General features: G+C 45.7%; 1 protein-coding gene and 3 non-coding genes across 4 annotated transcripts in view; 1 reads left to right on the forward strand and 3 right to left on the reverse strand.

Moving 5' to 3' along the window:
• The window catches only part of LOC137350408 (histone H2A-like), a 163,331-nt gene that overhangs the window by 59,339 nt on the left and 76,934 nt on the right, over window positions 1-27,058 (reverse strand). The gene's annotated exons all lie outside the window — the stretch shown is intronic.
• trnaw-cca (transfer RNA tryptophan (anticodon CCA)) lies at window positions 9,563-9,634 on the reverse strand. Its single transcript has one exon. It is a non-coding gene; the product is annotated as a tRNA-Trp (tRNA).
• Window positions 18,789-18,879, reverse strand: trnar-ucg (transfer RNA arginine (anticodon UCG)). The gene is given in 2 exon segments: window positions 18,789-18,824; window positions 18,843-18,879. It is a non-coding gene; the product is annotated as a tRNA-Arg (tRNA).
• Window positions 25,059-25,131, forward strand: trnaf-gaa (transfer RNA phenylalanine (anticodon GAA)). The gene has a single exon. It is a non-coding gene; the product is annotated as a tRNA-Phe (tRNA).

Consider the following 27,058-nt stretch of genomic DNA (forward strand, 5'->3'; position numbering starts at 1 on the left):
CCGTTCTGCTGCCTCTGATGCCCCAGGACCCGTTCTGCTGCCCCAGGACCCGTTCTGCTGCCTCTGCTGCTCCAGGACCCGTTCTGCTGCCCCAGGACCCGTTCTGCTGCCTCTGCTGCCCCAGGACCCGTTCTGCTGCCCCAGGACCCGTTCTGCTGCCTCTGCTGCTCCAGGACCCGTTCTGCTGCCCCAGGACCCGTTCTGCTGCCTCTGCTGCCCCAGGACCCGTTCTGCTGCCTCTGCTGCTCCAGGACCCGTTCTGCTGCATCTGCTGCCCCAGGACCTGTTCTGCTGCCTCCGCTGCCCCAGGACCAGTTCTGCTGCATCTGCTGCCCCAGGACCTGTTCTGCTGCCTCTGCTGCCCCAGGACCAGTTCTGCTGCATCTGCTGCCCCAGGACCAGTTCTGCTGCCTCCGCTGCCCCAGGACCTGTTCTGCTGCCTCTGCTGCCCCAGGACCAGTTCTGCTGCATCTGCTGCCCCAGGACCTGTTCTGCTGCCTCTGCTGCCCAGGACCCTTTCTGCTGTCACTGATGCCCCAGTACCCGTTCTGCTGTCTCTGCTGCCTGATAGGTAAGGAGCTGAATGCGAGCCTGCAGTGACCATGGTCCAATGGTTTGGCGATGCCTTCCTGCAGGTTCGCCTCCAGGTGACAACAGATAGGTGGAAGATTCTCTTCCCCAGGGATGGGAGGTGGAGACCTGTCCACCTGACCAAGCAAAGCTGCTTTGAGATAGTAGGTGAAGTCAGCAGCCGTGGGGTCACCCCCAAGACATGGATCCAGTGCACGAAGTGGGTCAATGACCGGATCCAGGCTGCTCAGGCGCAAACTCAAAACACTTTGGACCCTTTGGACATTGCGCATGGCAGAGTGAGAGGGAGTGTTTGGTGGAAAGGGAGTGACCACCCAGTCATGTGTATTGGGGAAGGGCAGCAGGACATGCTGCCTGAGGCTTGGCTGCATCTCGGTGGGAGGTGCACCTCAGTCATTGTATAAACTCACACAGTCCCTCGAGAGGGGCCACATGCAGGAGGAATATGTGTGTCCACATCATGGACTGCTGGACTATCACCATCAGAGATATTGGGCTTGTCCCCGCTGGGAGACTAACTTTGTTGATCATAGTGGCTGCAGGAGAAGACAGCCCACAATCGGAAAGAGCATGTCAAGACTGGCAGTGGATGCCTTATCTCCATGTCCTCATCCCGATGGAGGAGGAGGCCATGGAACAGGCCGGGCAGCAAAGCAGCTGCTCCATAGCTGATGGAGAGACAGGGACACCTACCTAAGAGAGTGAGTGAACATCTCCTGGGGCACAAGGGAGCATCCGCTGCAAAGGAGCCACACTGCTCATCTGTTCACCACTGCATCAATGGAGCTGCACAGTAGGGGTGGTTGGAATGTCACGATGGGCAGACCCTAACCCTTCAATGTCCCTGTTTTCACATGCAGGCTAGGATGAACGACAAGAGCGAAGAGCTGGAGAGACTGTGGGACAGCCAGACACCTCTGAGGAGGAGGAGGGAGCCTCAGATGGTGCACCATCACCTCATTCCCCTGCACCCTCCACCAGCACAGAAACCCTCACTCGGTGCGTATCCACTTGCTGTTAGATTTGGGCACACAAGCTGGTGAGCACGTCACAGACAGGCCCGGGCAGCTGACGGAGGCTGTGACAGCCGAGGCCACTGGCAGTTGGAAGTCTGTGGGAGGCCAGGCCCATGCTGAGTCCCAGGCTGATGACGTGCCTCTGGTGTCACCAGCAACACGGGAAATACTGCAGCTGCAGCAAGAGGTCAGGCAACATCTGGCAGAGTTGCCAGAGGTTATGTGTACCCAAGTTCGGATGATGGAGGAGTCCATCCAGGCCTTGCATGCTGCACTGTCTCTGATGGGGGTGTGTCTGGCTTCCTTCCTTGAGAGATTGGTGACTCTGATGGAGAGCCAGATCCAGCTGACCAATCAGTGGCTGCCGGAGATGTGCGCAAACTTGCACTCCATCGCTTTGTCCATGAGCTCCATCCAACGGTGACAAGGTGAGAGGGGGGACGAGGCACCTGAACTCTTCACCAGGTCCACGTCCCTCTCAGGTCAGCAGCGAGGTACAAGTGTGTCTTATAAGGGGGAGGAGCAGCTGGCTGCTACATCTGGGGTCTCCTCTCAGGGTGTTCCTGGTGTGGACAGTAGTTCCAAAGCCCCTCTGCGAGTGACACAAGTGATGCCAGTGCCTGCCTCCATCATCCTCGATGACAGAGGGGGGTCCCTGTGCAGGAGGACCTCAGTGTGCCGGGGCCCTCCAGGCCTCAGGCAGCAAGAGGACGGCCACCAATGTCATCCCAAGCCATGGGGCAGCAAGGTCAGCAGCCTGTCTCCATCTCAGCTGACAGAGCAGGGGGAGCACCACGTAGGAGCACCTGGAAAAGATTTAAGAAGAGCACCTAGATTCACTGAGGGGTTCATGGGTGAATGTACATTCCAGATGGATAGGGTTGTGTTTGGTGTCACACAGAATAAAGAAATGATGTTCTCTCACTATGTCTCCTTCCTATTGTTGATGCCCTTTGGGACTTCATTTAAACCCTTCCTCCCAAGGGGCTGGAAGTGAGGGACCAAGCCCTGAGTTCACAAAGCTTCGGCCTTGTCACTGTGCGATGTGTACCTGGACGCTGCAGAACAGAAGGAAGGAGGTGACAACAGGGCTGCTTAAAGCTAAGACTTTATTGCTGTGGTTCCAGAAGGTGGTAAGGCTCAAAGGAAACTTGAATGTATAAGGGTGTCTCATGTCTCCCTTGTGTGTATCTCATGGCCCCTTTCCTGCTGTGCCTGAGGTTCTTCATCTGGCACTGCTTGGGCAGCATCCTCCTCCACATCCTCATCATCAGAGGAGACACCACACTCCACGATATTCTCACTAGTCAACACCTCACCCCTCTGTAATGCCAGATTGTGCTGTGCACAGCAAACCACCACGATATGCGAGACCCTCGCCGGGACATACTGAAGGGCTCCACTGGATCGATCTAGGCACCTGAATCTCATCTTCAGGAGACCAATGGCCTCCTTGATGGTCGCTCGGGTTGACCCGCAGCAGGTGTTGTACCTCTCCTCTGCATCCGTGCGTGGGTTCCTCACAGATGTCAGTAGTCATGTCCTCAGTGGGTAGCCCTTGTCTCCAAGGATCCATCTCTGAAAGCGGATGGGGCCGCAGAAAGGTTCTGGCACCTGGGAGTGCCTTGGTATGCAGGCGTTGTGGCTGCTTCCCGGGATTTGTGAAAACACCTATGGGATCCATTTGCAGTGGTCGCAGACCAATTGCACACTGAGCAAGTGGAAGCCCTTCCTGTTGAAGGCTGCTGGCTGGTCTGCAGGAGCCTTGATGGTCACATGGGTGCAGTCAATGACACCCTACACCTGGTGGAATCCAGCGATGGCCCCGAATCCTATAGCTCTCTCAGCTTGACTGTTTGGATCAATGTGCACATAGTCACCGGCCCTCCTGAACAGGACATTGGTGACCTCCTTGATGCACTGATTCACAACAGACTGTGAGATTCCACACATATCTCCAGTGGATCCCCGCAATGATCTGGTGGTGAAGAAGTTCAATGGCACGGTGACCTTCAGTGACACTGGCAACAGGTGCCGACCAAGTCGCACGGGGCACAGCTGCATCATGGCAGAGAGATCAGTGACGACCTCCGTGGAGAGGTGCAGTCTGCGGAGACACTGTCACTCAGACATCTGCAGGTAGTTGAACCTCGGCTGACGTGTTCCTCTGCCTCCTTCTCCAGCCTCATGTTCGAGGCTGGCCTTCCTGTGGGCCCCCAAGCTGCTGTGGTGCCCCTGCTGGTGCCTGCGCCTCCCTCCCTTCCTCTCTACTCCTCCTCCTCCTCCTCAATGGGAGCCTCGAATCCAATGAGAGCCTCGAATGAGGCCCATGACAGGTTGCCCCTCCCTGAGTGCAAGGCCTTCACAGTAAACAACACCCAGCCACATTTACCTCACTTGTCATCCTCAATGAGGTGGCACTACCCCAATGACACCCTGGTGTGGCTCACCCTGCAGAGCTGGCACATTGGCCCTCACTCCTGACAGTGTTTCCCGATGCCCTTTCCCCCTCCACCCTTGCTGCCAAGTTTTGCTGCCTCACCCGATAGCTTCCCAGTGAAGACAACACTCAGCTCCCACCTCCAGTCGCCTCCTTTAACCAGGCGAGGCTCTGAAGCCCCGTGGTTCCCGTGTGCTATTAGTTCAATTGGATCCAGTGAATAAAATTGCTGACAATTGGCCTCATAAATACTTTAAATGCCTTCTTGCCGTGTGGATGTGCGAAGTCTGCCCTCCATGTCAGCCGCCGACAGAAAGATCCGGTCCAACGTCTTCCATCCCTATTTTATGCACCCCCCCCTCCCCCTCCCCGGCCTCCATTCCCGTCTCCAACGGTCCCTTAAAATTCTGGCCCATGTCTCTAAGACTAATGGGAGTGAAACTACAGCTGCTCCTTAGACTGAACAGGGAGAGCTGCTCTCTCTGTGTTTAAAGTGAATGAATCTGCTCTTTACCTTGTCTTACTGGAACGTTCACTGTCTGGAGATGTCTGTTTGAAAATGTTTTCCTGTTATATTAATGGAGCAGAGGAGCAGATGTGAGGTACTGTTGAACAGAGAGGTTTGGAAGTGGGTGAAGGGGTGGAGTGACGGTGTGAGTGAGAGGTGCAGTGAGTTGGCCATTCTCAATAGAGTGTCAGGAATGAAGGTCAGAGGAACAGACCAGGCAGGAAACACAGAAAGAGCGAGGAGAAGCTGGTGTGAAAAACAGAGATTAAACAACAGGCTTGTTCATTTGGTTTGGGTCTGGTGTTTAGAATACCCGGAATCTGGGTTCACTTCCCTTCCAACTCAGCGAATTGTATCAACATTATGTTCATAAAACCATAGAATGATACCCAAAGAAGGAGACCATTTGGTCCATTGTGTCAGTGCTGTCTCCTGTAATCTGTACATTTTTCCTTCCAGTATTTATCTCTATTGCTTTTCAAAGTTACGACTGAATCTGCTTTCAAGTCCTGATCAGACAGTGCATTTCAGATCACAACACATCACCGGATAAAAAATAATTCCTCATTTCGCCTCTGGTTCTTTTCTCAATCACCTGATAAATACATCCTCTGGTTACTGACCCTTTTGCCACTGGAAACAATTTCTCCTTATTTAACTTATTGAAAACCTTCTTGATGATGTCACATACTAGACTGCCAGTAAAACTGAAGCCCATGGAATAAAACGGACAATGACAGCATGCATATGAAGTTTGCAGACTGATAGGAACTTAGGAGCAGGAGTAGGCCATTCAGCCCGTCGAGCCCACCCTGCCATTCAATATGATGATGACTGATCGTCCACTTCAATGCCTTTTTCCCACATTATCTCCATATCCCCTATGTCATTTGTATTTAGAAATCTGTCAATCTCTGCTTTAAACATACTCAATGACTGAGCTTCCACAGCCCTCTGAGGAAGAGAATTCCAAAGATTCACAACCCACTGAGTAAAGAAATTTCTCCTCATCTCTGTCCTAAGTGGCTTTCCCCTTACGTTGAAATTGTGTCCCCTGGTTCTAGACTCCTCAACCGGGGGAAACATCTTAGCTTCATCTACCTGTCTATCCCTTTAAATATTTTGTAAGTTTCAATGAGATCACCTCTCATTCTTCAAAACTCTAGAGAATACAGGCCCAGTTTCCCCAATCTCTCTTCATTTGACAGTCCCGCCATCCCGGGAACAAGTCTGATGAACCTTCGTTGCACTCCCTCTATGGCAATGATATCCTTCCGAAGGTAAGGGGAACAAAACTTCACACAGTATTCCAAAGTGCAGTCCAACCAAGGTTATATACAAATGAAGCAAGACTTCACTACTCCTGTACTCAAATCCTCTTGCGATAGAGGCTAACATATCATTAGCCTTCCTAATTGCTTGCTGCACCTGCATGTTAGCTTTCAGTCACTTATTGACAAGGACACCCAGGCCCCTTTGTACATTCACACTCTTACCATTTAACAAATAATCTGCACATCTGTTTCTCCTACCAAAGTGGATAACCTCACATTTTTACACATTATATTTCATGTGCCACTTTCTTGTCCACTCACTAAGTCTGTCCAAATTCCCTTGAAGCCACTTTGCAACTTCCTCACAACACACATTCCCACCTAGTTTTGTGTCATCTGCAAACTTGGAAATACTACATTTGGTCCCCGCATCCAAATCATGTGAACAGCTGGGTCACAGTGTGGTGGTGAACAGTTGTATTTCTGTCTGGAGGAAGGTTTACAGTGGGTTCCCCATGGTTCCTCATAACTTCAGTTATGTGCAGACACTGGAAAAACTGGGGTTGTTCTCCTTGGAGCAGAGCAAGTTCAGAACAACTTTGACAGAGTTAGAATCAAGGAATCATATGGTTACAGTACAGAAGGAGACCATTCAGTCCATCATGTCCATGACAGCTCTTTGCAAGAGCAGATCAGCTAATTCCACTCCTCTGCCCTTTCATTGTAGCCCTGCAAATTTTCTCTATTCAGGTGTTTATCCAATTCCCTTTTGAAAGCCACGATTGAATCTGCCTCCAGCACACTCTCAGGCAGTGTATTCCAGATCCGAACCACTCACTCTGTCCCACACCCCTGGTACCATTGCAGAAAATCTTTTCTGTTCATTTCATCCCTCATAAATAATTGAAATGAAATGTTTATTAGGAAATGCACAACATAAAAAGGAGAGAGAAATAAATGCTGAGTAAAATAGAAGTCAATGTTTGGAAGGTAAAAAGAGCAAAAGATGTAACTTTTATTCTGGATGAGTGAGAGGAATATATCACACTTTGGGGCTTTTGTAAGAGGATTTACTGATAAACCTGGGATTTGAGAGGAAGCTGGTTCATGGTTTACAGAACAAATTCAGCCCCTGGGGTGGAGCCAACAGCTGCACCGTCCAATAACAGACAGGACGGGGACACTGTCTCAGGCCTGGTGAGCTCAGTCGATGAAAGCATGAAACTCTGAATCTCAAGTTTTTGAGTTTGAGCCCACGGTGGGTGTTTTTTATTTCCTTTTTAGGCTGATTTTACAGGCATTCTCCAGCTCTGAATTCCTCGGCAGAGAGTTCAAGGAGTGTTTGAAATGAGATTCAACAGCAGTATGAGAAAGTCTCTCCTTGATTCAGGACTCTTACCTCTCTGCAGCATCTCGCTGCTGAAGATTGAACTTTTTCTCATTTCATTCTCAGCTCAGGGTCAGTGTGGATCACTGGGACTTCTGGCTGTCTCCCACTTCACAATCCATCAGTGCTGAGAAATCAATGGGGAATATTACTCACATGTTGTAATGTTTTATAAATACTTGAATGTATTTCACACTGTGTCCAACAGTGTGAATCTCCCCTGGTATATCAGCTCACCAACACTTCAACAGAACATTCACATAATGTGAGCTCTGAGATCTGTTCAGATCCCATTCCCAAGACCTGGAAAGTGGGATTGGGCTGGATCACTCTTTTTCAGCTGGCACAGACACGATTGCTAAATGGTCTCATTCTGTGCCATAAATTTTCTCCATTTTCTATGTTCTATGAAGTGAGGTGTGATTGGGAGGGGCAATTCCACCAGGGTTATATTTTCTACCAAAAGAATGACACAAGGGATACTTCACATTTTTATTCATTCATTCATGCGATGTGGGCATCGCTGGCTAGGCCAGCATTTATTGCCCATCCCTAATTGCCCATGAGAAGGTGGTGGTGAACTGCCTTCTTGAACCGCTGCAGTCCATGTGGGGTAGGTACACCCACAGTGCTGTGAGAAAGGGAGTTCCAGGATTTTGACCCAGCGACAGTGAAGGAACGGCGATATAGTTCCAAGTCAGGATGGTGTGTGGCTTGGAGGGGAACTTGCAGGTGGTGGTATCCCGTGCATTTGCTGCCCTTGCCCTTCTCGGTGGTAAAGGTCGCTGGTTTGGAAGGTGCTGTCGAAGGAGTCTTGGCGCATTGCTGCAGTGCATCTTGTAGACGGTACACACTGCTGCCACTGTGTGCCGATGGTGGAGGGAGTGAATGTTTGTAGATGGGGTGCCAATCAAGTGGGCTGCTTTGTCCTGGACGGTGTTGAGATTCTTGAGTTGGAATTGCACCCATCCAGGCAAGTGGAGAGTATTCCATCAGACTCTTGACTTGTGAATTGCAGATGGTGGACAGGCTTTGGGGAGTCAGGAGTCATGGATGAGTGAGAGGAATATATCACACTTTGGGGCTTTTGTAAGAGGATTTATTGATAAACCTGGGATTTGAGAGGAAGCTGCTTCATGGTTTACAGAACAAATTCAGCCCCTGGGGTGGAGCCAACAGCTGCACTGTAATTACTCACCTCAGGATTCCAAGCCTCTGACCTGCTCTTCTAGTCACGTTATTTGTATGGCTACCCATGGTAACCTCCATGATGTTGATGGTGGGGGATTCAGTGATTGTAATGGTATTGAATGTCAAGGGGAGATAGTTAGATTCTCTCTTGTTGGAGATGGTCATTGCCTGGCACTTGTGTGGTGCGAATGTTACTTGCCACTTATCATCCCAAGCCTGTGAGACTGAAATAGCTCAGTTGGGAGTGTGTTAGACTGAAGATATCTGGTTCAATCTGGGGTTTTGGCAGTTCTCCTTTATTCTGCATCGCCCTTTGGTTTTGACTCTTGAGCTGCACAATTTACACTGAAATTATTTACCCAACTCTGAAGGTTGGATTGGAATAGAGAGATATCAAGGATGGGAAATATTTACATTGTCTGCTTTAGCTTATTCTCTATCTCCTTGTGTCCTTTTCCCCAGTTTTTGAATCTTTCGGGGCCGGGTGAACATTTGATTTGCTGCATATGTCCCAAACTGAAGCCTTTTCCACATCTCTGGGCGGTCAGACTTGCTCTGTCTGTTTTTGCTGCTCGTGACCATTAACGAGAACAGGCCACGAGTTCAATGTTTATCAGCAAACGGAAGATAATTGGAAAGAATTCTGTGTTACTCCAGACCAGTGACAAAGATACAATGGATGTTATTCAAAATAAATTCCCTTTGACATTTGATGTAAACTTGTTTGCATCTAAAAGTTGGATTTTAAGTGTTACAAAAATGTGTCAAATTAATGACTGACCATGTGACAGCGCACATGGGGATCAAATCCACAGCCTTGTTGTTATCAACACTGCGTCCTAACCAACTGAACTAAGCGGCCTATAGACAGAGCCAGGTATGGGTTTGAGCCGCACGCTGTGCGGTTTGTGTTTTATTTCTCACACTGGGTGACAGAGCAATTGTACAAACAATGGACACATCACATCCCTGAAACATTGTTCTGATATAAAACAGTGTGAAATAAGAACTGAGCATGGAAATGGAACGGAACCAGAAATCAGGACTTTAATCTATTAAAGTTGATCTTGAAATTCTACCATGCACGAACATTCCAAGAGAACGAACTCTCTTCTGATATAAAATCCAGGAACTTGAACTGCTGTAAAATATAAGTGAGCTTGACATGATTTGAACACACAACCTTCTGATCTGGAGTCAGACGCGCTACCGTTGCACCACAAGCTCACAGATAAAGCAAAGTCTTCCATTCCTGGCAGATTTACTTCTTGTCTAGATTCAGTGATAGAAATTAATTCAATCCTGATCTGACCTCCGCTCTGTAAAGGCCTGCCACCCGACCTGAACCCGACGGGACCCAACGACCTGTGTCGGGTCCGGGTCGTGTCGGGTCGCTCTTCCGGGACTGGCTTTCGGGCTCGGGTCAGGTCGGGCCAGGTTTGGGTCGGGCTGGCTCCAGGTCAGGCTGGGTCCGTGTCGGACACACACAGTAAGTATTACATTTAACTCTGCTGGGAAGTTGAGTTTAATAAGTGTCAAAAGTTGAAAAGCCAACCTAAGCTGGGAGTCCGGGTCATCAAGGAGGGAAACTCTGAGTCTGCTCAGTGAGCAAGTGAGCATCTCTATGACGTCATTACGCTCATGCTGCAGCTTCCTGTAGATTCGGAATCGGGAGGTAGATAAAGTGAACATTCTGGTGGTCGGGTAAGGCTCGGGTTAGTTTGGGCGTGGGAATAAATGGAGATACTCGGGCTGGGTCGGGCTCGGGTCCAATGTGGTTCTGTCGGGTTCGGGTCGGGTATTTTTTCCTGACCTGAGCAGGCCTTTACCGCTCTGTCAGTTCAGTGCCTTATTTAAACTATTACTTGGAGTTCTGTTTTACAGGGTCTCGGCTGTTTAAGTGTTTCCCAGACCCACTACTCTGATTAATCAGACATTTTGCTGCTAACTGCTGCTGCTACAATTGAAATGTAAAAAAGAATTTCCAGTGACCTGCAACCAATGGACAAATACATTTCAGAAAGATAAAGCTCATTCACCAATCCACAAATGTGTCTTTCTGCTTATATTTATAAACAACTCCTTCTCTCCACTATGGGAACTATACAATCACTACAGTTATTTGAAAGTTAGTATAAGATGTTCCAGTTCATCAATTTTAAAACTGCAGCAGGTATTTTCCAGAAAACTTCTCTGTTGGAACCTCAGTCCCATTTAGATTGAAAGTGGACAATTAATGTATTCACTTGTTCATTGTGGACAGGTGTCTGACTTAGAATAAATCTCATTAACTTTCAATGAGGTGGCAGTATTTCTGTGCTCCCATTTTACACAGTCTGTCCTGTTCATGCACCATGTTTTTATTCTCCTCTCCCATTCTCCACAGGATACAGATTACAAGCATCATCAATCGAGCTGTTGAAAAGCATTGGAAGAATCTGGTCACACAGGTATTGAAACATTCATTATCTTCCATTTTACAAGTTGGTTGCTTTAAACACAGTACGATGTGTAATCATCTTGAAAAGAGATTCTCTTCAATATCCAATACAAACTGAATTACAAACCTGACAGACAAACACAGGAGAACAAGTGACTAGTGAACACAAACCTCATGGTGCTCATTTTCAGATTTATTGCAGTCACTTACAAAACAAGTGAAAGAATATTCCAGTGAAATGATTTGGAAAGTAGGTGTGACTTTTGTTGGTGCCTTTCTTTGCTCTGTTGGTGAAACTTTCTTGCACCTGACTCCTGTTCATGTCTCTGTTTCCTCTATTGAATGAGGAAGGAGGTATTTGATCAGAAATCAACTGGATTGTGTACCTTTGAGAGGGGATTTCTGCACCATCAGGGCTGGAAACAGGAGTGAGTGAAAGACAATGTGTGGAGTTTGATTTTGTACAGAGGGAGAGCAAATCTAACAGGACTGTGAGATATCGGCCTGGATTTTACAGCCCCAATAGCGGTGAATTCTGAGACTTTCACTGCTATTGAGGGTCTGAACAGCACTGCAACTGCTGGTACATGCACACACTAACACCAGCATCTGGAAGTTGTGGTGGTGAGAAATGTGCTTAGAAGGAGCCTCTGATCATAATCGCACCAGCCCACTCTTTAAAGTGACAGGGACCTGTAGTTCAGCAATTTGGGCTCATTGCCCACAATGTACCCTGATTTTTACCTGGGTTGGATTAAAGCCGGTACCAACAGGCTCAGGGCTGCTCGGGAAGGACTTTTCTGTTGACACAACAGCTCCACTATTCCAGGAAGACACCGGCAGCAGCAGTGGTCAACTTTCAGAGGGAGTTCAGACATTTTAAATGTTGTATTTTATTTCTTAATTGTATGTAACTTTTTAGCATAGCCTGATCAGAGTTCTTAAATTTACATCTGACTTTTTATTAACAAGATTGAAGTGCTTTTAAAAGATCTCTAAATGTATATGACTTTTTATCAAGATTTACTTGGCTTCTTTGCAAAGACTCTTGAGCAAGATTGAAGTGACTTTTAAAAACTACATCTTATCCTTTAAAATCCTGCTTCCATGTAGATGACATTGGAAGATGACTTCAGAATAGCTTAGACTATCTTTCTAACAGGTACTGCAACAGCTTAAGACCGACTTTTCTGCAAAAGATGGTGAATTACCTTCCGGGAGCGGAGAGGAGCGGAGCGGAGCAGACCTATATGGACCGATATGAGGAGAACGCCGAGAGCGGAGCCTATAAATCCAATCCGAGGATCGAGGCCCAGTCTCTTACCTTCCAGGAGTGGAGTGGAGATCTTCCAGTGTGCTGGAGTTTTGAAAAAAAAGAAGCCAACTGTGATGTCAGAGGAGAGCTGCAAGGTGATTGGTTGGTGAGTCACTGCTGTTAGTGTATTTAAATATCTTAAAGAAAAGGGCAAAGTTTTTTTACTTGAAAAAAAAACCTCTGCTGATAAGATGAGTACTACTAAAGTGTTTTTTTTATTCAGTGTAGCTTATGAAGGACTTTAGATTGTAGTGGGTAGAACAATGCCCCTAGTGTCATTAGTATTTTTTAATTAAGGGAGTAACTAATTAATCTAAGGGTAAGTCATGGCAGGAGAGCTCAGCCCCGTGATATGCTCCTCCTGCGCTATGTGGGGATTCAGGAACCCTCCCAGTCTCCATGATGACCATGTGTGCAGGAAGTGTATCCAGCTGCAGCTACTGGCTACTCGCATTATGGAGCTGGACCTGCGGGTGGTTTCACTGTGGAGCGTCCACGAAGCTGAGGGCGTCATGGATAGCATGTTTAGTGAGGTGGTCGCACCGCAGGTAATGGATGCACAGGCAGAAAAGGGATGGGTGACCACCAGATGGAATAGTAGGAGCAGGCAGGTAGTGCAGGAGTCCCCTGTGGCCATCCCCCTCTCAAACAGATACACCGCTTTGGTTACTGTTGGGGGGAAGACCTCCCAGGGGAAAAGAGCAACAGCGCGGTCCGTGGCACCACGGAGGGCTCTGCTGCACAGCAGGGGAGGAAAAGGGGTGGAAGAGCTATTGTGATAGGGGATTCTATCAGAAGGGGTGCAGATAGGCGTTTCTGTGGCCGCAAACGAGACTCCAGGATGGTATGTTGCCTCCCTAATACTAGGGTCAAGGATGTTTCGGAGCAGCTGCCGGAAATTCTGAAAGGGGAGGGTGTGCAGCCAGAGATCGTGGTCCATATTGGTACGAACGACATAGGCAGGAAGAGAGATGAGGTTCTGCAAAGTGAATATAGGGAGTTAGGCAGAAGGTTAAAGAGCAGGACCTCTAGGGCTGTAATCTCAGGATTACTCCCTGTGACACGTGCTAGTGCGGGTAGGAATAGGAGGATTAGGCAAATGAATGCATTGCTGAAGACTGGCGAAGGCGGGAGGGCTTCAGGTACTTGGATCATTGGGATCTCTTCTGGTGCAGAGGTGACCTGTACAAGAGGGACGGGTTGCATCTGAACTGGAAGGGGACCAATATCCTTGTAGGGAGATTTTATAGTAATACACTGGAGGGTTTAAACTAGTCTTGCAGCGGGGGTGGGACCCAAAGTAGTAGTCTCTCCGATGAGATAGTTGAGGCAAATGGAGAGGTTAAAGCAAGCAAGTCCAGTAGGCAGGCCAGGCAGGGGCAGGACAGGGAGCGTGGAAGGTGTGGTGGGCTAAACTGCATTTACTTTAATGCAAGTATCCTTACAGGTAAGGCAGATGAACTCAGAGCATGGATCGGTACATGGGATTGTGGTATTGTAGCTATTACGGAAATGTGGTTGAGGGATGGGCAGGACTGGCAGCTCAATGTTCCGCGGTACCAATCCTTCCGGCGTGACAGAGGTGGAGGTAAGAGAGGAGGGGGAGTTGCACTATTGATTAGGGAGGACATCACGGCAGTACTTAGAGAGGATATCCCGGGGTGAATGTCCAGTGAGGCCATACTGGTAGAACTTAGAAATAATAAAAGGGTGATCCCTTTGATGGGATTATACTATAGGCCCCCCAATAGTCAGAGGGAAGTGGAGGAGCATATATGTAGGGAAATCACAGATAGGTATAGGAATTATAGGGTTGTAATAGTAGGTGATTTTAACTTCCCTAATATTGACTGGGACTGCCTTAGTGCTAAGGGATCAGATGGGGAAGAATTTGTTAAGTGAGTCCAGGATAGTTTTCTGAAGCAGTACGTGGATGGCCCGACTAGAGAAGGGGCTACACTCGATCTCCTCTTAGGAAATGAGAATGGGCAGGTGGTTGATATGGCAGTGGGGGAGCACTTTGGGACCAGTGACCATAACTCTATTAGCTTCAAGATAGTTATGAAAAAGAATAGGACTGGTCCTCAGGTTGAAATCCTAAATTGGGGGAAGGCTAATTTCCATGGCATCAGACAGGAACTCTCAAAAGTTGAATGGGAGAGGCTGTTTACAGGTAAAGGGACGTCTGGCAAGTGGGAGGCTTTTAAAAGTGAGATAGGAAGAGTTCAGGGCCAGCATGTTCCTGTTAGATGGAAGGGCAAGGCTGGCAAGTTTAGGGAACCTTGGTTGACGAGGGATATTGAGGGTCTGGTCAGGACAAAGAAGGAGGCATACGTCAGGTATAGGCAGCTGGGATCGAGCGAGTCCCTCGAGAAGTATAGGGGATATAGGAGTATACTTAAGAAGGAAATTAGGAGGGCGAAAAGGGGCCATGAGATTTCCCTGGCAGATAAGATAAAGGAGAATCCTAAAAGATTCTATAAGTGTATTAAGAGTAAAAGGGTAGCTAGGGAGAGAGTAGGTCCCCTTAAGGATCAGTGTGGCAATCTATGTGTGAAGCCACGCGAAATGGGCGAGGTCTTAAATGAATATTTCTCGTCTGTATTTACCGTGGAGAAGGTCATGGAAGCTAGTGAGTTCAAGGGAGGGAACAGCGATATCCTGCAGCATATCAACATTACAAAGGAGGAGGTGTTGGAGGTTTTGAAGCGCATTAAGGTGGATAAATCCCCAGGGCCTGATCAGATGTATCCTAGGATGCTATGGGAAGCAAGGGAGGAGATTGCTGGGGCGCTGGCAGAGATTTTTGTATCATCGTTAGCCACGGGTGAGGTACCGGAAGACTGGAGGATAGCTAATTTGTTAATTAATAAATTAAATAACAAATCATGTCGCCTCTTTCTCTTCTAAACTCTGGCGGAGACAAGCCTAGCTTGTCCAATCTTTCCTCGTAAGACAGCCCACCCATTCCATGTATTAATCTCGTAAACTTTCTCTGTACTACCTCCAATGCATTTACATCCTTCCGCAAATAAGGAGACCAGTACAGTACTCAGTACTGCAGAAGAGGTCTCACCAATGTCCTGTATAGCTGAAGCATAACCTCCCTACTATTGTATTCAATTCCCATGGTGATAAATGATAACATTCTATTAGCTTTCCTAATTACATGCTGGACCTGCATACTAACCTTTTGCAATTCATGCCCTCGGACACCCAGATCCCTCTGCATCTCAGAGCTCTGCAATCTCTCACCATTTAGATAATATGCTTTTTTATTCTTCCTGCCATAGTGGACAATTTCCGACTTTCCCACATTATACTCCATTTGCCAGGTCTTTGCCCAATCACTTAACCTATCTATATCCCTTTGTAGCCCCCTTATGTCCTCTTCACAACCTACTTTCCTCCCTATCTTTGTGATCAGCAAATTTAGCAACAATACCTTCGGTCCCTTCATCTAAGTCATTTATATAAATTGTAAAAAGTTGAGGCCCCAGCACAGATCCCTGTGGCACACCACTCGTTACTTCTTGCCAACCAGAAAATGACCCATTTATGCTGACTCTCTGTTTCCTGTCAGCTAGCCAATCTTCTATCCATGCCAATATGTTACCCCCGACACCATGAGCTTTTATTTTCTGCAATAACCTTTGATATGGCACCTTATCCTTCTGGAAATCGAAATACAATACATCCACTGGTTCCCCTTTATCCACAGCACATGTAACTCCCTCAAAGAACTCCAATAAATTGGTTAAACATGATTTCCCTTTCAAAAAACCATGTTGACTCTGCCTGATTACCTTAATTTTTTCTAAATGCCCTGCTATAACATCCTCTGTAATAGCTCCAAACATTTTCCCTCAGACAAATGTTAAGCTAACTGGCCTGTCGTTTCCTGCTTTCTGTCTCCCTCCCTTTTTGAATAAATGAATTACATTCACTCTTTTCCAATCTAACGGAACCTTCTCGAATCTAGGGAATTTTGGAATATTAAAACCAGCGCATCAACTATCTCACTAGCCAATTCAGGACCTGGCGACTTGTCAACCCGCAGCTCCAACAATTTGTTTAGTACCACTTCCCTGGTGATTGTAATTTTCTTGAGTTCCTCCATCCCTTCAATTTCCTGATATACGGCTAATACTGGGATGTTATTTGTATACTCAATAGTGAAGACCGATGCAAAGTATCTGTTTAATTCATCTGCCATCTCTTAATTATCCATTATTAATTCCCCAGACACACTTTCTATTGGACCAACAGTCACTTTGTTAACTCTTTTCTTTTTAAAATATCTATCGAAAGTCTTACTAGTTGTCTTGAAATTTCTTGCGAGCTTTCTCTCATACTCTAATTTTACCTTCCTTATCAATCTTTTAGTCATCCTTTGCTGTTTTTTTTATATTCTGTCCAATCTTCTGACCTGCCTCCCACCTTTGCACAATTATAGGCTTTTTCTTTAAGTTTGATAGTATCTTTAACTGTTTTCGTGAACCATGGATGGTGAGTCCCACCTTTGGAACTTTTCTTTCTCGTTGAAATGTATCTATTCTGTGTATTCTGAAATATCCCCTTAAATGTCTGCCACTGCATCTCTATTGACTTATCCCTTAACCTAATTTGCCAGTTCACTTCAGCTAGCTCTGCTTTCATGACCTTATAATTGCCCTTATTTAAATTTAAAATACTAGTCTGGGACCCACTCTCCTCTCCCTCAAACTGAATGTAAAATTCAATCATATTATAATCGCTACTACCTAGGGGCACCTTAACTATGAGGTCATTAATTAATCCTATCTCGTTGCACAATGCCAGGTCTAGTATAGCCTGCTCTCTGGTTGGCTCCAGAATGTATTGTTCCAAGAAATTATCCCCAAAACATTCTATGTATTCCTCATCTAGGCTACCTCTGCCCATCTGAATTTTCCAATCTATATGTAGATTAAAATCCCCCATGATTATCACAGTACCTTTCTGACAAGCTGCCATTATTTCTTCTTTTATATCCCATCCGACAGTGTGGTTAATGTTAGGTGGCCTGTACACCACTCCCACAAGTGACTTCTTGCCTTTATGATTTCTCATTTGTACTCAAACTGCTTTTGCATCCTGATCTCCAGAACTCAGGTCATCCCTCTCTATTACGCTAATACCATCATTAATTAACAGAGCTACCCCGCCACCTTTTCCGAGCTTCCTGTCCTTCCAAAATGCCATGTCACCTCCAATATTCACATCCCAATCTATGTCGCCCTGCAGCCATGTCTCTGTAATGACTATCAGATCGTACTTATTTATTCTATTTGTGCTCCCAGTTCATCTGTTTTGTTTCAAATGCTCCATGCATTCAGATACAGAGCATTTAGTTTTGTCCTTTTATTATTTTTGTCACCTCTAGCCTTATCTGTCGATTTACTCTTAGGTTTGTACATTCTGTCCCTTCCTGTCACAGTCTGTTTATCATTTCCCATATTTATACCTTTCTCTCTTGCCTTGTCTCTCCTCCTTGATTCACCATATCTTCCCAAATTTGATCCCTTGCCCCCACTATTCGGTTTAAAACCGTCTCTACTTCCCTCGTTATGTGGCTCGCTAGAACACCGGCACCAGCACGGTTCAGGTGTAGACCGTCCCAACGGTACAGCCACCTCTTTCCACAGTACTGGTGCCAATGCCCCATGAACCAGAACCCACTACTACCACACCAGTCTTTCAGCCGCACATTACTTTCTCTAATCTTATTTGTCCTATGCCAATTTGCACATGGCTCAGGTAATAATCCAGAGATGATTAACTTTGAGGTTCTGCTTCTTAATTTGGTGCCTAATTCCTCATACTGACTTTGCAGAACCTCTATCCTTGTCCTGCCTATGTCGCTGGTACCGACATGGACCACGACGACTGGATCCTCCCCCTCCCATTGTATGTTTCGCTCCAGCCCTGAGCAGATGTCCTGAATCCTGGCACCGGCAGGCAACACAGCCGTCTGGACTCTTGCTTTTGCTGCAGAGAACAGAGTCAATCCACCTTACTATACTGTCCCCTACTACCACTACATTCCTTTTTTCTCCCTCTTTGAGCCACAAACACTTACTGCAGACGTGTTTGCCCTGGATCACACTGGCATCCAGGAACTCCCACATGCTGCAGCTGTGACACATCACCTGTCCTGTCATCCTTAACGTGTTTCAATTAACTACTTAAATATTTTATTCAATTATTCATTTTATTGCATATTTTATTAAACTTACCACTAGTTTGTTTACTATTTTAAACGTTAGGACTAAAATGGATCTTAATCACTTACCAGATGCGCATCAAGCAGGTCGGTTCTTCCAAAACAATCAACTACCTGCTTGCCTGTGATGTCACAGCTTACCAGATCCTCACCAAACAGCTCCTTCCACTGCACCGAAGAAAGAACCAAATCCTGTATCCTCACCCCAGCGGCTCTCTGTTTCCCTGCTCTCACTCTCCATTGTGACGTCACTCCTCGATTTTTTTCCCCTGCTCTGCTCCTGCCGTGCTCCTCTCTCTCTCGCTCTGTCTCCGAGTCTGTGCTTTTGGCGCATTTCTTCATTTGTTGTTCCGTTGTGCTCCTCTGTTTCTGGTCCAAAATCTGACTCTGGTGGGACTTGAACCCACAACCTTTGAATATCGTCTTAATCATTATTTCGAAGTCCAACACGCTATCCATTGCGCCACAGAGCCTCACACATTTTTATTAACATCACTAAGGCCTTTGATCTTGTCAGCAGAGACGGCCTCTTCAAACTGCAATGGAACATAGGCTGCCCTCCTGACCTCTTGGGCATCATCTCTTCTTTCCACGAGAACATGCACAGTTCCATCAGTTACAATGGAGCAACATCAGACGCTTTCAAGATCAGCAGTGGGGTAAAGCAGGGCTGCGCGCTGGCGGCAACTCTCTTAGGAACAGAGGAACATAGGAGTAAGCTATTCAGCCTGTCGAGCCTGCTCTGTCATTCAATTCGATCATGGCTGATCATCTACCTCAAAGCCCCTTTCCCATGCTCTCCCCATATCCCTTGATGTCATGAGTATCAAGATTTCTATCAATTTCTGTCTTGAACATGCTCAATGATTGAGCTGCCACAGCCCTCTGGGGCACAGTATTCCAATGATTCACCACCGTCTGAGTGAAGAAATTCCACCCATCTCAGTTTTAAATGGCCTACTCCTTATTCTGAGACGATGTCCTTTGGTTTTAGACTCACCAACCAGGGCAAACATCCTGTCTACATCCACACTGTCACGCCCTGTAAGAATTTTGTCAGTTTCAATCAGATCACCTCTCATTCTTCGAAACTTTAAGGAATACAGGCCCAGTTTCCTCATAAGACAATCCCACCATCCCAGGGATTAGTCTGGTGACAGAAAAACAAGAAATGCTGGAACCACTCAGCAGGTCTGGCAGCATCTGTGAAAAGAGAAGCAGAGTTAACGTTTCAGGTCAGCGACCCATCTTCGGAACTGACATATATTAGAAAAGTCACAGGTTATAAGCAAGTGGGGTGGGGGTGGGGCAAGAGATAACAAAGGAGAAGGTGTAGATTGGACAAGGCCACATAGCTGACCAAAAGGTCATGCAGCAAAGGCAAACAATATGTTAATGGTGTGTTGAAAGACAAAGCATTAGTACAGATTAGGTGTTAATGGACTGAATATTGAACAGCAGGAAGTACAAACCTGAAAAAAAACAGTAGGTAAGCAAACTGAACAAACTGAGATGAAATGAAATAAATGCAAAAAAAAGATTAGTCTGTTGACCCTCTGTTTCACCCCCTCTATGGCAAGTGTATCCTTCATAAGATGAGGAGACTAAACTGTACACAATACTCCAGTGCGGATTCACCAAGGCTCTAGACAATTGCAGCAAGACATCTTTACTCCTGTACTCATGACCCCTCGTGTGGGTACAACATACCATTTGCCTTCCTAATTGATTGCTGCACCTGCACAAGAGCTTTTAGTGTCTCAGGAACAAGGACACCCAGGTCCCTTTGGACATCGACACTTCCCAACCTCTCACCATTTAAGAAATACTCTGTCTTTCTGTTTATTCTACCAAAGTGAATAACTTCACACTTATTCACATTATATTCCATGCTCTTGCCCATTCACTTAGCCTCTCCAGGTCCCCTGGAAGCCTCTCTGCATCCTCCTCACAACTCACACTTCACCGAGCTTTGTGTCATCTGCAAACTTGGAAATATTACATTTAATCCCCACATCCAAATCATTTATAGAGGTTGTTAACAGCTGTGGCTCCAACACTGATCCTTGCAGTACCCCAATAGTAACAGCCTGCCATCCTGAGAAGGACCCGTTATTCCTGCTCTCTGTTTTCGGTCTGTTAACCAATTCTCAATCCATATCAGTATATTATCCCCAAGCCTATGTGCTCTAATTTTGTTTACTCACCTCCTGTGTGGGACCTTACCAAAGGAAAATGCAAATACCACACATCCACTGGTTCTCCTTTATCTGTTCTATAGGTAACATCCTCAAAAATCTCAACAGGTTTTTCAAACCTGTTTTCCTTTTCATAAATCTATGTTGACTCTGCCCAATCATGTCATCATTTTCGAACTGTCTAGTTATCACATCCTTTATAATTGGCATATTCTTCTCCATGCTGCTATTGTACACTTTCAATTACTCAGATATAGGTGTTCACCTGCACATCAGAGCTGACGACAAGCTGTTCAACTTGGCAAGACTGTGCGCCAAGACCAAAGTGGGTAAATTCCTAGTCTGTGAGTTGCTATTTGCTGATGATGCTGTGCTGACATCCCATAATGAAGTTCAGTCACAGCAGCTTGTAGATCGGTTCTCCCTGGCCTGCAAAGAGTTTGGACTGACAATCAGCATCAGGAAGATGAAAGTTATGGGCCAGGACGTAGAGACTCCACTTTCCATCAACATCGACAACCTCACTTTGGAGGTTGTCAACAGCTTCACATACCTTCAATCAACAATCACCAGCAATCTGTCCCTTGATGCTGAAATCAGCACCAGGATTGTCAATGCTGCAGCTGTCATGTCAAAGTTGAGAAGCCAAGTGTGAACCGACAGCAAACTGACCGAAAATACAAAGCTCCACGTGTACCAGGCTTGTGTTCTCAGCACCCTCCTTTATAGTAGAGAAGCATCAACAACTTATACAAGCCAAAAAAAGCGGCTGAACAGCTTCCACCTCCACTGCCTCAGATGGATACTGGGCATCTCCTGGCAGGACAGAGTGCCGAATGCGGAAGTACACCAGCGTGCAGGGATCCGCAGCATGTTTGCCCTCTTGAGTCAGCGGTGACTCTGTTGACTGGGCCAAATGGATGACGGTCACATTGCCAAATACATGCTCTATGGTGAGCTTGCTATCAGCACGAGATCAACAGGTCAGGGAAAAAAATCAAGTCCTTTGGAGAGGTTTGAGTTAATTCAGGAGAGTGGGCATGGATTTATAAATGGGAGTTCATGCTTGACTAATCTAACTGCATTTGTTGATAAACTATCTGAGAATGCTGATGACGGGAATGCAGTGGATGTTGTTTATATGGATGTTACGAAAGCATTTTATAAAGTACCACATAAAAGGGTGGTTAACAAAATTGAGGTTCATGGATTAGGAGGGTCAGTATCCATTTGGATAGTAAATTGTTTTAAAGACTGAAAACAGCGAGTCATATTAAATGGTTCTTGGTCAGACCGGAGGATAGTCGACAGTGGTGTTCCCCAAGGGTCAGTGCGAGAACCACTGCTTTTTTTGCTAAAGGTAAGTGACTTGGATCTTGGAATACAGAGTAGAATCTCAAAATATGCCGATGACACCAAACTTGGAGGAGTGGCAAACAGTGAGGATGATATGAACTGCCTGCAACAGGACAGTGATAGGCCAGCAGAATGGGCAGACAGGTGGCAGATGGAATTTAATAGTGACAAGTGTGAGGTGATGTATTTTGGCATAAGGAATAGGGAGAGGCAATATATACTTAATGGCACAGTTCTAAAGAGTGTGCTGGAATAGAGGGACTTGGGGTTCATGTGCACCGATCTTTGAAGGTGGCAAGACATATTGCGAGAGTGGTTAGCAAAGCATATGGGATCTTGGGCTTTATAAATAGAGGCGTTGAGTACAAAAGCAGGGAAGTTATGCTGAACCATTATAAAACTCTGGTTCGGCCCCAATTGGAGTGTTGCTTCCAGTTCTGCTCAGCAGACTTTAGAAAGAATGTGAGGGTCCTTGAGAGGACGCAGAGGTGATTTACCAGAATGGATCCAGGGATGGGGGATTTTAGTTACAAGGTTAGGTTGGAAAAGCTAGGATTATTCTGCCTATATCAAAGGAGATTGAGTGGAGAATTGATAGAGGTGTATAACACCTCGAGAGAACAGGCCATCCTAGACTGGGTATTGTGTAATGAGAAAGGATTAGTTAACAATCTTGTTGTGTGGGGTCCCTTGGGGAAGTGCGCCCATAATATGATAAAATTCTTCATTAAGATGGAGAGTGAGAGAGTTGATTCCGAGACTCGGGTCCTGAATCTAAATAAAGGAAACTATGAAGGTATGAGGCGGGAGTTGGCGATGATAGATTGGGGAACGTTACTTAAAGGGTTGACAGTGGATAGGCAATGGCTAGCATTTAAAGAGCGCATGGATGAATTACAACAATTGTTCATTCCTGTCTGTGCAAAAGTAAAACAGGAAGGGTGGCTCAACTGTGGCTTACAAAAGAAATTAAGGAAAGTATTAGATCCAAGGAGGAGAAATATAAAATGGCCAGAACAAGCAGCAAACCTGAAGATTGTGAGCAGTTTGGAATTTAGCAGAGGAGGACAAAAGGATTGATTAAGAAGGGGGAAATAGAGTATGAGAGTAAGCTAGCAGAGAACATAAAAACTGACTGTAAAAGCTTCTATAGATATGTGCAGAGAAAAAGATTAGTGAAGACAAATGTGGGCCCCTTACAGTCAGAAACGGGGGAATTTATAATGGGGAACAAAGAAATGGCAGACCAATTAAATACATACTTTGGATCTGTCTTCACAAAGGAGGATACAAATTATCTCCCAGAAATGTTGGGGAACATAGGGTCTAGTGAGAAGGAGGAACTGTATGAAATCAGTATTAGTAGGGAATGTTTGGGAAATTGATGGGATTGAAGGCCGATAAATCCCCAGGGCCTGATAATCTACATCCCAGAGTAATTAAGGAAGTGGCCCTTGAAATAGCAGATGCATTTCTGGTCTTTTTTCAAAATTCTATCGACTCTGGAACAGTTCCAATGGATTGGATGGTAGTTAATGTAACTCCATTATTTAAAAAAAGAGGCAGAAAGAAAACAGCGAATTATATACCGGTTAGCCTGACATCAGTCGTGGGGAAAATGCTGGAGTCCATTATAAAAGATGTAATAGCAGAGTGCAATAATAACTCGTCTCCACTCCTAGTATTTCTAAATCCCACACATTCACTATAATGTGAACAATTATTTCCTGTTGTGTCTCTCTCAGATTTGTAAACTTCACTGTATTGGAGTGAGGTGACATCTACTGGCGGGAAGCAAGAACTGCAATCAAGCAGCAGAAACTCCACAGTCTGTCAGGGTTAAAGAAACATTGCAATGTGAGGAAACAGCGAAGTGGTTTGACTGGGTAGATGGAGACATGATTCCACTTGTGGTGGTGTCTGAAGCAAAGGCCAGAAATACAAAATTGTCATTAATAAAAGAAATGAGGAATTCATGAAAAATGTAGTAACGTAGTGAATGGTTAGAATGTGGATAGAATAGAAAGTGAGATTGGATGGACAGACGCAGTCTGAAAGGATGGCTGAAACAAAAGGTGAGTGCCCTGAAACGTTAACTGTGTTTCTCACAGCACAGATGCTGCCAGAGCTGAACATTTCCAGCACTTTCTGTTTTTATTTCAGCATTTGCAGGATGTTGCTTTGATCTGAAAAAAAATGGATAATTGGCTGGGGGGTTCCAGTGAAATTCCACAGCAGCTAATAAAGCCTGACCTGTCAGTGGCTCGTTGGTCTAGGGGTATGATTCTCGCTTAGGGAGTATGGTTAATTAACATGCGAGAGATCCTGCGTTCAAGTCCTGGAATATAAAGTTGTTGCTGTAATAGTGACCTGACTCCAAAAACAACAGGACTGGGTTCTGGACTGGAATGGAATGGAATTCTTCAGTGTTTCTGTTGTTTGGCTTGCATTGACTCATCGATTTTCTTGTTTTTCACTTTGTCGATGCCTTTGAATAATTGTGGATCCTTCTTCAGGGTGTCTCCTTTCACCAGGTAGTTCTGACCTCCGATGATGTTGATTGTGATCAGCTTCAATTCGCTGATAGTTTTGGAAGTGAGCAGATTTCCTTTGCTTGAGTCTACAACATGGAACTCAGTCTGACATGTGGACCCATGGGAGGATTTGAATGCCATCCCTGCATTGGAGTTGCATCCATCCAATAAGAGACCAAGTAGAAGTGACAGTTCTGTCAGTCGAATATGAGACTTTTAATGGCAGGGTTGTGAGTTTGAGTGCCATTCTGTTTTTCCCTTTTTTAAGGCTTCATGAGCAGAGAGTACAGGGAGTGTTTGAAATGAGCAAGTCTCGCTTTGATTCAGGACTCTTACCTCTCAGCAGCATCTCACGATGAAAGATTGAATTTGATCTCATTTCATTCTCAGCTCGGGGTCTGTGCGGCTCAGTGGCACTTCTGGCTGTCTCCTGCTTCACAATCCATCAGTACTGAGAAAGCAATGGGGAATATTACTCACATGTTGTGTTCTTTAATTTTTTGGAAAACTTGAATGTATGTATTTTCTTCCAAAACAAGGACACCAAGCCGCTGTTAATGTAGGGCTGAAATAGCTCAGTTGGGAGAGCGTTAGACTGAAGATCTAAAGGTCCCTGGTTCAATCCCGGGTTTCAGCAATTTCGCTTCCTTATGCGTCCCTTGCCTTGGTTCTGATTTTCCAGTTGCACAATTTACTTTGAGATTATTTCCCAAGCACCAGTGGATTGAATTTGAGAAACAACACAGAGTCATTTACAACATAGAAGGTGGTCATTTGGCCTATCACGTCCATGCTGGCTCTCCCCGGAGCAATCTAGTCAGTTCCACTCACCAGCTCGATCCCTTTCCTCCTGCAAGTTTCTTTCCTTCAAGTATCCATCCAATTTCCTTTTCAAATCATTGATTGTCTCTGCTTCCACCACACTCGAAGACATTACTACCCACAGCATAAAAAATTCCACCTCATCAAGGATGGGAAATACTGACATCTTCTATATTTGCTTATTCTCTATTTCTATGAGAATAGACTGGCAGTCAACATGAAAGGAAACCCAAAAATCTTCGAGCAGCATGTAAATGATAAGTGGGTAGTAAGAGGTTGAGTCGGGCCTATTAGGGACAAAAAGGATAATATAAGCTTAGAGGTGCAGGGCAATGTTAATCTACTTAATGAGTACTTTGCATCAGTGATCACTAAGGAAGTGGAATTTGACAAAATATCAGTCGAAGTGAAGAAAGTAGAGGCAATGGAGAGAGTACAAATTAGGAGAGGGAGGGACTAAAAAGGCTGGCTGTGCTTAGGGAAGATAAATCACCTGGTCCGGATGGCTCACATCCCAGGTTGCGAAAGGAAATGCGGATGCAGATAACGGAAGGGCTTGCTATAATCTTCCAATCTTCCCTGGATACGGGGGAGGTGCCAGAGGATTAAACAGTGGCAAATGCGACACCCTTATTCAAGAAAGGGTGTAAGGACAGTCCGGGTAACTACAGGCTAGTTAGATTAACAGCAGCGGTGGGTAAGGTTTTAGAAAGAATAATCAGGGTAAAAAATCAACAGTCACTTGGAGAGGTTCGAGTTAATTAAGGAGAGTGAGCATGGATTTATAAATGGGAGTTCATGCTTGACTAATCTAACTGCATTTTTTGATGAACTAACAGAGCAGCTTGATGAAGGGAATGCAGTGGATATTGTTTATATGGATTTTTAGGAAGCGTTTGACAAGGTACCACATAAAAGGGCGGTTAACAAAATTGAGGTTCGTGGTATAGGAGGGTCAGTGTCCAATTGGATAGAAAATTGGTTTAAGGACAGAAAACAGCGAGTCTTATTAAATGGTTCTTTGTCAGACTGGAGGATAGTCGACAGTGGTGTTCGCCAAGGGTCAGTGCTAGAACCACTGTTTTTTTTGCTCAAGGTAAGTGACTTGGATCTTGGAATACAGAGTAGAATCTCAAAATATGCCGATGACACCAAACCTGGAGGAGCGGCAAACAGTGAAGATGATATGAACTGCCTGCAACAGGACAGTGATAGGCTAGCAGAATGGGCAGACAGATGGCAGATGGAATTTAATAGTGACAAGTGTGAAGTGATGTATTTTGGCATAAGGAATAGGGAGAGGCAATATATACTTAATGGCACAGTTCTAAAGAGTGTTCTGGAATAGAGGGACTTGGGGTTCATGTGCATCAATCTTTGAAGGAGGCAAGTCATATTGCGAGAGTGGTTAGCAAAGCATATGGGATCTTGGGCTTTATAAACAGAGGCATTGAGTACAAAAGCAGGGAAGTTATGCTGAACCATTATAAAACTCTGGTTAGGCCCCAATTGGAGTGTTGCTTCCAGTTCTGCTCAGCAGACTTTAGAAAGAATGTGAGGGTCCTTGAGAGGACGCAGAGGCGATTTACCAGAATGGATCCAGGGATGGGGGATTTTAGTTACAAGGTTAGGTTGGAAAAGCTAGGATTATTCTGCCTTTCTCAAAGGAGATTGAGTGGAGAATTGATAGAGGTGTATAACACCTCTAGAGAACAGGCCATCCTGGACTGGGTATTGTGTAA

The sequence above is a fragment of the Heterodontus francisci genome, chromosome 35 (genome assembly GCF_036365525.1).
Source record: "Heterodontus francisci isolate sHetFra1 chromosome 35, sHetFra1.hap1, whole genome shotgun sequence".
NCBI classification, from domain to species: Eukaryota; Metazoa; Chordata; class Chondrichthyes; order Heterodontiformes; family Heterodontidae; genus Heterodontus; species Heterodontus francisci.